Source organism: Pinus tabuliformis, chromosome 1_1, assembly GCF_031772625.1.
Source record: "Pinus tabuliformis cultivar Carrire ecotype Pingquan chromosome 1_1, CPIR1, whole genome shotgun sequence".
In the NCBI taxonomy this organism is placed as follows: Eukaryota; Viridiplantae; Streptophyta; class Pinopsida; order Pinales; family Pinaceae; genus Pinus; species Pinus tabuliformis.
Window position 1 is genome coordinate 962,072,780 of NC_142297.1, and position 12,994 is coordinate 962,085,773.

General features: G+C 36.6%; 1 protein-coding gene across 2 annotated transcripts in view; it reads left to right on the forward strand.

Moving 5' to 3' along the window:
* Positions 1-10,257: 10,257 nt before the first annotated feature.
* Positions 10,258-12,994, forward strand: part of LOC149217690 (uncharacterized) — an 80,123-nt gene continuing 77,386 nt past the window's right edge. Inside the window, exon 1 of one of the 2 annotated variants that reach the window (XM_089393038.1) lies at positions 10,258-10,587. The gene's annotated coding sequence lies outside the window, so the exon portion shown is untranslated. The remainder of the gene's footprint in view (positions 10,588-12,994) is intronic. The other variant, XM_089393039.1, reaches the window with a different exon arrangement.

Below are 12,994 nucleotides of genomic sequence, written 5' to 3' on the forward strand. Positions count from 1 at the left end.
AATTCAATGAAGAAGCCATGGTTAGTGGTCAAAGGGAAATTGAATGAAGAAGCTTAATATAATTTTTCCATAGTAAAAAAAGGTCAAATTATGCAGAATTCTATTGGTCAAATTATGGAAGAAGTAAAAACTACGATTACTAATTACCCAGGGTCCAATGGTCCATTATTCAAGGGAAAATTAAAATTCCGCTTGCTCATGGTTAATAATTATTTGGTTAAAATTTGTGTAGCAAAATTAATTTGGTTGGCTTCTTGACAACCCCTCCAAAGTCTATAAAATGACACTCAATCTCTCCTCTAAATTATGTAACTCAATGATTATCTTTGTGTAACTGATTTCTGAATTTTTCGGCCCTTATGGTGACATTGAATATCAAATAATAGGGTAAGGGTTTTTGCTTTGGATCAAGAATTCTTTGTTTCATACAAGAAAGTAGTCACTTTTGGCTCAACCCCTATTAGGGAAATATTCTATCTCAATCTTCTATTCATTTCAGACCAGCAAGAGGCCTAACTATCCTATGCAACTCATATATGTTTTGGTTGGATTTATGCTTGCTTTCTAGGTGAAAAGGTGTTACATTTGGTTCTGCAAGGAAATACAACATTAAAATTGTGTTACACTCCGGAACAATAACCCTGTTGATCCTAGAACTACAAATATAGTTTCCCTGTGATTGTAGGAAGAAGACTATTGATTAATACGGTCAATCATCTAAGATGTTCTAACTTGGAAATCTCAGCAAATCTACTAAGCACTAATCTCTGTGGGAATTTTCTCTTCTGAAGATTCCAACTCTCCTTAAAGGCTACTCTTTGGTTTCTGAAGGTGAACCTTTGTGGGATTGTTTCTGCAAGCATTACAAAAGTTTTTTGAAACAAATCCAGACCTAGAATCACTTGCAAAACGGACAATATAATGTTGTAAAGGTGTTTACTTCAAAGACCAAATAGTAATGACCTAAATATGACTTGAATACGTGTACTAGTTTATTATGAATATAATTTATAATAAAATAATAGAAAATAATGTAAACATTAATAATCATAATTAATGAGTAATTAACTAAATAGTTAGTAATGAAGAGGTATGTCCCTAAAGACATAAACATTGCGAAGAGGTACCTACCTAGGGTATATACGCAGGCCCTCATCCTCATTGTAATCATCTCACACCAATTTTTTTATTATATAATATTCAATATACAATTGCTTGTCCTACAATGGGGTTATTTGTCTTCAAAGTATTTTGAATATTTTCACTGCGTATACAAACCTTGTTCGTTACATTAGTATCAGAGCATACCACTAAAGTATATGTACTTTGTTTGTTACATTGGTACCAAAGCATATCGATGAAGTACATGAACTTTGTTCGTTACGTAGTTCAAGTGCCTATCAAATAAAGTGAATGGATGAGAAGGATCCCTATCCTGCTTTGCTTGGGATAGACTGGGCTTTTGACAACAATGCTATCTGAAATTTGAAAAAGAGAAAGATTTCATTTGAGACAGAGGAACTGCGCGTGGTGACACCCTTATATCCGACTGAGTCAACTTAACTATCCTTCACATAACAGTTCAAGTGAAGCTTATTACAGTGATGATATGACTTAGCTCTCAATTCTTAAAGGTGCTACAAATGTTGAGAAGTGTAGCAAGAAAGGCTCAACTAACTTAGCCTTGGTCAAATTGAGAAAAATCAAAATTTTCACATCAGCAAACAACTTGGAGGTAGTTAACTGAGGTGACACAGCTCTTGTCACTCAGTTAGATCAGTAAATTCAAGTTAGAGGGATTGTAGTTCAATTATGCATATGTGATTGATAATTTATAGCAATCCAATTTAGGTATTTCCAATTGTGCTCAGTTAAACTAGTTCTAACAGTTAATAGAACGAGTTGGAGGTCAGTTATGTAGTGGGACAACAATATAACTCAGAGATCATCCAGTTAACTTATCAATCAATCAAAAATAGCTCATGCATGAAAGGAATTCAAATTGCTCATTTGTGGTGGAGATCCAAGGCAGTGTAACATCAATTATAAACTAGTGTTGAGTGTACAGGTGTTGCATGCAATCAATGATCAATCCTTGAGAAGTGTGCAATCATTTTGGAGGAAATTCCTAAAGAGAAAGGGTTAATTTTCCTTAATATTTGTGAAAGGAAATAGGGGCCTTGGTGATAAAATATTTAACTAAGTGTTGACTAGAGCTTGTTCATTGAACAGGAGAACAATTATTCTTTTGCATGTTGAGCTCAAAGGTGGAGCTAGAAGTTGTAATAGTTTCTCAATTCATTGATTAATGTAAATAATCTTGAGGGGTTTTCCCCATTTGGGTTCCCCTAGCAATCACTATGTATTTGTGGTTGCTCTTATTGCATGTTGTTCTAAATTATGAATTTTATTATGCATATCAATAGAGTAGAATTGTGTCTCTTGATTTTAGATTAGATTTCTTGAGCAATTGAAATTCTATCAAATTTATACATGGTATCAGAGTCAAGTTTCACATTAGAACAAGAATTTTGAAGTTATTCCTTAGGAGGTTCAAATTTGCAGCTTCAATGTAGCACAATTTCCTCAAAGTTGGGAGAATGACCTTCAATGGACTAAGATTAGAGTATGCCTTGGAAGGAAGCTCAAATTTCATTGCCTAGAAGGATCGATTGGAGGAAGTGCTTGATGTCATCAGACTATTAGATCATGTCAAGACAGAAATTCAAAAACCGGGATTAGTTGATGCCCAAAATCTAGCTCAATGGAAGAAAGATATAGCTAAGGCGAGGAGAATAATCCGAGAGGGAGTGAGAGACCACATTGTCTCAAATATCCATGGAAAAAAGACACCATTTTACATGTCGAAGGCGCTGACTGAGTTATTCGAAAATAACAGTGACCATAGAAAATTGGCACTAAAAGACAAACTTCAAAATATTAAGATGCAAAAAAATGATACTATTCCGCAGTATCTCACTAGATTTACACAAGTTCGGGATGATCTTGGATAGGTTGGTGTGAATGTTGTAGAATATGACCTGGTGATCCTAGCTCTTCTAGGGCTTCCAAAATCCTAGCACGACTACCAAGACTCTGTGAATGGAAGGGAAAAATTACCGAATTAGGAATGCTTTGGTTTGATTTGGTATAAAAAGAAATCAGGAAAAATACCAAAGATGGAGGTTCATCCAAGGGAGAGGATGAAGAAAAATTTGCATTGGTTGGGAAGGGTAAGAAGGGAAAAGGGAATAAATCTCAAACTAAACCAGATTCCATCTAAGGGGGAAAGAAGAAAGTCTTGTCCAAAATAAAATGCTTCAATTGTCATGAATTTGGGTACTATGCTACAAAGTGTCCACGCAAAAAGTCTAGCAAGAAGAACTCAGGAGGAGGAGCAAGTGAAGCATTGACTTCATATTTCGAGTTAGAGTTCACCCTGATTGCATGCATGGCTAACACTATGATGGGGAGTGTGTGGTACTTGGACTCAGGTGCCTCATTCCACATGATAGGGTGTAGAGGGTTTTTCAGTGACTTGGAGGAGAAAGATCTCTAGATGCATATTGAGCTTGGGGATGACGAAAGGTACAATGCTACCAGTATTTGCACAATAACCTTTAAGAGGGAGTCAGGATCCCCTCTTCATCTCAAATATGTCATGTTTGTACTAGGCCTAAAGAAGGACCTCATCTCTGTAGCAGTTTTGAAGATCGTGGCTATGATGTTATTTTCGGTAAAGGGAAATCCTTTTTGAGACATATAACTAATGGCCAAGTGAATAATATTGGGTTTCATTTGAAGAACTTGTACAAACTTGATATGGAAGATCACATTGCATTACGCAGTAAGGGAGAGAAAGTGCAAAGTCAAGATGTTGGTGAACTCTGGCATAGAAGACTTGGTCATTTGTACCATGGTGCCCTTAAAATTATGCAACAAATAACCACTACCTCCCTAAAGGATCACTTGAGCAGTAGGATGTATGCAAGGGTTGTACCTTCAGGCAATATGTAAAATCTACTTTCCATGATTGAGACAACAAAGCAAATGCAGTCTTGGAGAGAGTCCACTCTGATGCTTGTGGACCCTTCTCGACAGCGTCCACTGTTAGACATAAATACTATGTTATTTTTATTGATGATTTCTCAAGAAAGTGTTGGATCTTCTTAATGTGGAAGAAGGATGATACATTCTCAAAATTTGTATAATTCAAGTTGACAAAGAGACCGAAAAGAAGGTGAAGGCTCTTAGGGGCGACAATGGAGGTGAGTATGTTTCGAATGAATTCAAGGAATTTTTACCAAAGAAGGAATTCGAAGAGAATTGACAACACCCCACAACCCACAACAGAATGGGGTAGTTGAGACAAAGAAACAGTGCATTTTGGGAGCCGCGAGAGCTATGCTACATGACCAAGTCCTATCACTGCATTTGTGGGAAGAGGCATGTAACACATTAGTCTACTTGCAGAATCAGATTCCTCATCATATTCTTGGTATGATTACACGAGAGGAGTCATTCTTAGGGAGAAAGTCGGATGTGTCCCATTTCAAAAAAATTAGAGCCTATGTTTACTTCCATGTCTCCAAATATTCGAGAAAGAAACTTGAGCCGATAGTAGAGTTGGGAGTTTTTGCGGGTTACACCGAAACTCCATATAATTACCGGGTGTAACTACATTCCCTCAGAATGAAAGTTGTGCAAATGGATGTAAAGTATGATGAGGAGAAAGCAATGAGATGCTCTCTTGAGAGGGAGCTTCAAATCCCACAAGAAGAGGAGATTTTAGCTCCAAAGGTGGGGCCTTAGGAGGAGCCTGAGGAAGTTGTGGAGTAGCCACAAATGGAGGAGCGGAGAGGAGGTAGAGTGGAGACATCCATTCAAGCAGAACCATCCAGAGAAGGTAGAAAAAGAACTAGGCAAGCTGAAATACTGGTGTAGGATGCGAGGGAGAATGTGGGAGCTTCTTAAAATATGTGCAGACAAAGGAGGTCGCCTAAGAGGTACACTGGCTACATGGCTCTAATGATTGAGCTTATAGAGACTGAGCCATATTCTTTTGAGGAAGTAGTTGAGAAACCATTTTGGGTTGATGCAATGGTGTAAGAATACAAATCCATCATAAAGAACAATGTTTGGGAAGTGGTGTAAGACCGACAAAAAAATCAGTTGTGGGTTCAAAATGGATCTTCAAAGTTAAGAATGAAACAAATGGAAGCATAGATAAGTATAAGGAAAAATTTGTGGTTGAAGGATTCTCTCAAGTTGAGGGAATTAACTATGAGGAAACCTTTGCTCCGTAGCAAGGTATTCATTCATTAGATCAATTCTTGCACTGGTTGCGCAGATGGGGTGGAAGATCCACCAGATGGATGTAAAACCAATATTTCTCAATGGTGTTATTGAGGAGGAAGTGTACATAGAGAAACCAGAAGGTTTTGAGACATTTGATCGAGAGTCTCATGTGTGCAGACTTAGGCAAGCATTGTACAATCTCAAACAAGCACCTCGAGCTTGGTACACTTGGATTGATAGTTATCTCATTGGATTGGACTTCACCAAAAGTGAAGTAGATGTGAACCTCTATCATATTTTGGTAGAAGGTAAATTGATTATCATTGTTTTATATATTGATGATTTAATATTGACAAGTGATGAGCAACTGGTCATCTCTTGTAAGGAGGACCTTGCAAGTGAATTTGAGATGAAAGACATGGGTCTAATGCACTACTTCCTCGAGCTGGAAGTATGGCAAGGTGATGGGGAATTGTTTGTGTTTCAAGGCAAGTATACCACCAGGATACTACATATATTTCGTATTGAGAGTTGTAAGCCCATAAAGACACCTCTAGTGACTAATTAGAGGAAGGAGAATGCCACTTCAAGTGAAGAGGTTGATGCTACCATTTACCGACAACCAGTGGGTTCACTGATGTATCTTGTGAACACACGACCAAATATGCATTATGCAATCAACTAACTGAGCCAAGCTATGTTTAAGCCAACCAAATTGTATTGGAAGGAAAAAAAATCATGTTTTAGAGTACCCAGTATGGATTATGGTACATATGAACAAAGGGAGTGGAGCTACATGGATTCATAGATGCAGATTAGGCAAGGAGTCCATCTGACCAAAAGAATACATCAAGTGCAATTTTCAGTGTTCTGTCCACAACAATTTTCTAGTACAACAGGAAGTAGAGGTTTGTGGCACTCAATTCAGTAGAAGTTTAATACATAGTTGCAAGTCAAGCAACATGTGAGACGATCTAGATGAGACAGATACTTGTGGGACTATTTGGTCAAGAGATGGATCCAACTAAGATCTATTGCGATAATCAAAGTTGCATTAAACACTCTGAGAATCCAATATTTCATGATCGATCCAAGCATATAGATATACGATATCATCATTTACGATACTATGTGTAGAGGAGGATAATGTTGCTACAATACATTCCAATTGAGGAACAAGATGTTGAAATCTTGCCAAAGGCTTTATCAAGAGGGAAGTTTGAATTCCATAGTTGCAGGACCGAGGGTGGTTGATAATCCATTTCTTGCTAAGAAGGATTCAAAATCCTAGGGTTTGAATCCATAATTCAATTCTACCCTTACTAAGATTTTTCATAGACCCTGGACTACCTACAAACCTTAGAAACCAAAAACTAAGGTTTCTATGAGGGAAAAAATAGATAAGGGTTTCTCACCTGACTGGGATTTCTAAGTGCCAACTAAGGTTTTACAAAATCCTAGTTATCAACAATCTTCAACAAACCCTAGAACCAAACATATCCCAAAAACCCTAATACAATTTATGTGAGACCCTAAATGCATAAAAATAATATGTACCTCAAAGTCAAGGACCACATACCTTAGTCCTCCATGATTGCAAGAAGTCTGCTACAAAGTTTTCACCTTGATCTTCCATATTTTCCATGATCTTCCTATTGATTCCAAGATGCCAAAGTCAAAGATTGAATTCCAATGGTCTTGGAAGTGTCAAATAAGAGCAAATTGCGTTGTCCTTTCAAGCGTGGTTCCTCTACCAATCTTCAAAAATTCCACAAAAGTCCCTTCAGAATATGTTTGGTATATATCTTCAAACTATCAAATTTCTGAAGTAAATTATGAGGAACAACCCTCAAAACATGGTCTGGTTAGTGCTTAATTTTATTGAATATTATAGATCAATAAGGTCTAGATCCTATTTTGTCTGACTTCTTCTAACATTGTTTTCAACAACATGACTACTTTCTCCAAGGATTCCTTTGAATGATATTTCAAGAATGATGGGCAATGTTGTTGCTCTTTAAATTCTAGTAGAGATTGCAACAGGATCTCAAAAAGACTTCACTCACAGGTTGGTCTAAGATGCTTGATGCTCCTTTTATCACTGATTGTAGTGGATGCTTCCAAGGAGGTAATATTACAAGCTCTTCGTACTGTTGCACAAAGATCTTCTTTTACTGCTTCTAATAAGACACCCGTAGCTTTCTTTAACATAGTAGACCCTTAGACTAGGGCTTCCTCAATCACAAAACTGACTTTGTAAAGGCTTCTAAAATTCTTCCATAAGATGCAATTCAGTGTGCCACAATTCGTGTGATGGAGAGACTTCTATTGGTCTTTGCCAAAGACTGATGAATACTTCTAAGTGTGAGCCGTTGGTTAATCCACTGAATTAGACGTTCAACTGAGATTCTTTTAATCTTTTGAGGTCGGCTTTTACATCACTGTATGGCTCATCCTTCTTATATATATATATATATATATATATATATATATATATATAGATAGATAGATAGATAGATAGATATAGGTCTTTCCCTATACAGGTATCTGACCTTCTCCATAGGGATCTCGATTTCTTCAAAGATTATGGTGATTGTGGTTTTATAACATGCCTATAATGCCTCTAAATAACTTGGTTTTGGTTCTTCTCTTCTTTATTGGAAATTATGACTATCATCAATCCACAAGAGACACCATGAACTTATGATTCAGTCACCTTAGCAAAAAGCTATGAGATGACAAAAAATTTGGATTTCTAAACTGATTTCAGACCTTAATTCCTATGCCCAGGACTTCATTCCTTATTTCAAAGGACTCAGCTTTGATGAAGCTAGAGGTTTATTTATTCAGATCTCCAAATGAGGCAGTTCATCTCCTTTGTATTTTTGGTCTTCAACCTATGGTCTGCGGCCTTAATTGGAGAGGTATGTGCCTAGAAATATACTTTTGTAATTTGTCCCTCCTTATAATAAGCTCAACCTTCAAAACTAGGTTATAAACCCTTGTTCTTTGCACAAACAAGTGATCTTTAGTTGCCTTATTCCTTGACCATAGCTCTAAAATCATGTTGGGAAATCCAGGGCATCATATAGGGTTTATTTTATTAACTATTTTCTCTTTTACATGGTAATTTCTTGTGATATTATTTTACTTCTTCTTCTCTTATTATGTTAAGATCATCAGGACGATTTCCAAACAATAAATATCACAAAGACAAGAACAAGAACTCCAGAGATAGGCTCCAAGCCAAGGCAAAACCCATCGAGGGGAAAACCCAAAGAACTTATTCGTCTTATAGAATCTTCTTCAAAGGAGACTTCTAAAACCTAAGACTTAAGACCACCACACCAAGACGAGGCCAACCATCCAACCAAGAGATATGTTTCTCCAACAAATTATGCTGCTAGCTTATGCACAATTCAGACCCTAATATCCACAAAAAAATTTGCACAACAAAGCATATTCAAGGTGAATCACATCCTCCACTTCTTCGCTGGACTTCCTGCCTCTTTCCCAAACCTCTCACACTTCTTCTAGCCGTAGAACATATCAAATGATGATGTGCCAATGTGTGTCACTACTCAAGGTTGAATTCCTCCCTTTATATAGGCTTTTTGTGGGTTGAAAGGGTCTCTTCTAGGCTAACTTCAAGGGTTGGCCGACTTGATCTTTGGAGGACTCTAGACATTTCATTTCATCAAATAATATTTCCTTTTTCTTGTTACATGTGCCCCAAAGAATCTTTTACATCATGACTTTGACTTTGACAATTACAATATTAATTACATCATGACACTAGGCTAATGATAATTATGAAGGCCAAAACTAGTTAAACTTTCCAACACAACGAAATCTTAGGTTTACATTAACACCTCATATCGAAGGTTTGGCTCAACACCCAAGCGTTCTTAGTGGCTTGTTTATGAGGCTGCAAGCCTCTTTCCCATCGAGACCCAAGCCTATTCCAAACTACAAAAGATCATAAACCACACTTTTCCAATGCCTGCGCATTATTATGTGTACATACAAGTGAAGCTTTTGTTTTTATAGGTCGAAAGACCCATCTGCATATCTCGTATACATAGAACAACTAACAATAGCCCTCGGGCAATTCCTATCCTCTGAAGCCTTAACGCCATGCAAATCTCTCGTACACAAAACAACTAACGACAACCCTCAAGCAATGTAGTGGGCATGCAGCGACAAAGTGATGTCACTAGGTTTTTTTTTTTTAATAAAAATACCTAATATTAACATTGTAAAACCACAAAATTTTTTTGTGTACAAGAAAACCATGTTGCCTTTAGTGCGACTTTTTGGAAGCTTTTTCGATGGGTTTTTCTGGTCAAATTTCTCTAAAATCCGGCAACAATTTATTGAAATCACAAGCTTGATGGGTAATCCCTGCACAATAAAAGTGCCCTAGAGGTTTTTCAAGGTGCTAAATCCATATATAGAGTCAATAAACTAGTTTAAATAACACAAATCAAGATTTCACCTCAATTTTTTTCCACCAAATTCTGGCACCAGAAAGTCCAAAAAATCACACTAAAAACAACTCCCAAAAAACTAATAACTTGTCATTAACACTATATGTCACGCAATAACATAATAAAATTAAACGTTTTAAGCAAGTCTTTTGGTAGAAATCACATAAGAGAAATTTTGATCGACACATTTCGAACTAACAAGTGAATTTCAAAAGATTTTTTTTTCTTTCTTTAAAATATGCGTGATAGTTACTCTCCAATCTGATAGTTAAGGTTTCTTTATATCTCTTACACAAACCATGAATTGAACATCTGACCCCGATAGTTATCCTCCAATTTGGTAGTTAAAGGTTTCTTTATATCTCTTAAACGAACAATGAATTGAACATTTGAGAAAAATATTTATACCCGATAGTTACCCTTCAATTTGGTAGTTAAGGTTTCTTTATATCTCTTATACGAACAATGAATTGAACCTACGTGATTTATTTATTTTTATTATTGTACCTCTATTGCCCCCGGCACAGAATTGTTCTGTTCATCGATAAATACCTTGGAGAAACCAAAACAAGGCCTAAATTTAGGGAAGGGCTCGTGAGGAGGAGCTGAGCAGACTTTGTGTCATCGAGCAGCATCGGCATGCAATTGAGTATTTCCATTTCACTTTAACCCACAGATCTGAATGCCTTCTCTCTCAGTTTCCCACACGAAATCTATGCAAATTCGTGAAGATGGTATCAGGATCATATTGCACATGGTTCTGTCATTGCCCAATTCGTGGCGGCCTTTCACAAGGCAGGTATGCGTTCTCATTTGCTTCTGTGGCAATCCGTTAGATTACCGATCAAACGAAATAAATAGCAAATTTCGTGGGGTTTAGTAATTCCCCACTATCAGTATTTGTTCTGAAAGACTGGATATCGTGGTTTCTTTTACTATAGTGTGTGGTGAATTGAAGACACTTGCCATTTCATTCTGGAACCTATGAATTAAAGAGATTGATCAAATTCTAAGCCCTGTCAGAGTTGAGGGCCTAGTCACTGTTTCTCAGAAACTTAGGCTGGAGGGTAAATATGGATAAAGAAACCTTTTGTAAAACCTTATCTTCAAAACAAGTGAATTTGCAGAACCCTAACATAGGATCAATTTGCACCACAGTCGCATGAATTATACTTGGGAAGGAGTCTGCGAAGCGAAAGAGTATGAATATGGTTTGGACTCCATATAAACTTTACTTAAAATAGGAAATTTATCTGTCAAACTTTGTCACTCATCTAGTAACTTGGGTAAACTGGGTCAACTTGGCCGACTTTTTCGACAATTTTGCTGACTCTATCATGGAGTCTTCGCAAGTTTGATTAGATTCGAATAAGTTTGACTCTCATTTCAAAACCGAGCCGATACTCAGCAGACCGGCTAGTCTAGTTTCAATTCTTTGCACAGGGAGATTGATTGGGATAAATTCTTACCTTGATTTTAAGTCATTCTGGGAGTGAGTTTCATAAATTTGCTTTGCAAGGGAAGATAAATTGAGATAAGTTCTTATCTAGATTTTATATATTTTGCATGGCGTTCCAGTAGTGCTTTCTATTCGGCAAATTTACGAGACTTACTACCAGAATGACTTGGGTAGGCCAGAGAATAAGAGATGATTTGAACTAGGAAGATAAATTGTTTTAAAAAACACCGAATTTCAGAAAACAAATATTATTATTTTTTCATCACTATAAAAGTTTAGAATGTTCATATAATACAATTTTTCAAGAACAGCTCGTTGCAAAGCACATACTTTTTCAATTTTATACACTGCAGAATCCCAGGGAGTATTTTCTATTAAGCAAATTTATGAGACTCAATGTCGAATAACTTGGGGAGGCCAGAGAGTAATAGTTGACTTCGACTAGGAAGAGAAATTGTTGAAAAAAATTTGAATTTCAGAAAACAAATATGTTTTCCATCAATATGAAAGTTTACAGTGTTCATATAATACACTTTTTCAATAATAATTCCGTTGCAAAGCACATAGATGATTTCATATACTGCAGAATCCCAAGGATTGTGGACTTCTTTTCTTTGTTCTTTACAAGATGCATCTGGGCGGGGAATCGGGATATCTATTCTGCCAAAATCTCCCGGGACTTGCACCTGGCTCCAACTGCTTGAAATTGCCCTCTTGAACTGGTGAGACAGCCCAGAAGGGGCAAACCATGACTGGGGGATTTGAACCTTGGTGGGAGGAATATGACCACCCATTGTTAACAATTAAACCAAGACCCTGTTGACAAATTTTGGACACATGACAGGTCTATTAGGTTTTTATTGTAAAATCGTGTCAGAAGTCTGAAAGAAGCAAAATGAGCTCTGTTTATTTTGTAAATTAATCCCATGCCTTTTATAGATAGGCAAACAAGTGTGATTCACATTTCTGACCTGTGTTTGACTTGGGCTGAGCCAGAGTCCGCTCAATTTCCTGAAAGAGCAGAGTTAAACTCCGAGTCAACTTGGACTCGGAAGAGTGCTAACGCTGCCGTTGAAATTAAATTCAATTAATAGTGATGGAATCCTGCATATTTTAGTGCTCTCTTGATGAGTCTGCCGAGATAGACTGAAAAATATATATACTTAGGATTCAGATTGTTTTGCACTGCTGTATACTCTTCGATGATTTCAAATATGTATTTCATTTATGTTGTTTCTTTTAGGATAAGGTGAATTCCAAAACTGTGCCTATAATAGCTTACGGCCTAGTTTTAATAATTTTAGTCAAACAAAGGGCCATTTTTCTCTGGCTGATATGTTTAAATAAAGTAAAACAAATTAGTTTCAGCAAATCTAACTTCCACCAATTTCACATGAATTATCCTAAAACAAGCTGAGAGGTACATTAACTGTGCACAAATTTCTGTATGATTTATTCATCATTAGTTGGCTTTATCTTTTACAGGATCATTTAGCAAAATCCTGTGAAAAATGCAAAAGTAATCATTTTGAAACTTACCTTAATTAAAGTCTAAACAGGCTGTGTGAAAAAGCCCTTTCTCTGACTGAATCTCAACATAATTTCTTAATGGATTGCAGTGTGAAACCAAAAATTTATTTATAGCATGTTAATTCAATTTAGCCTAGCTAGGGTTATTTTGCAGAGATTGCTATCGGAGATTAAATTTTAGTAAATTCGCCAAGGGGGGTCATTTGCACTAATTGTT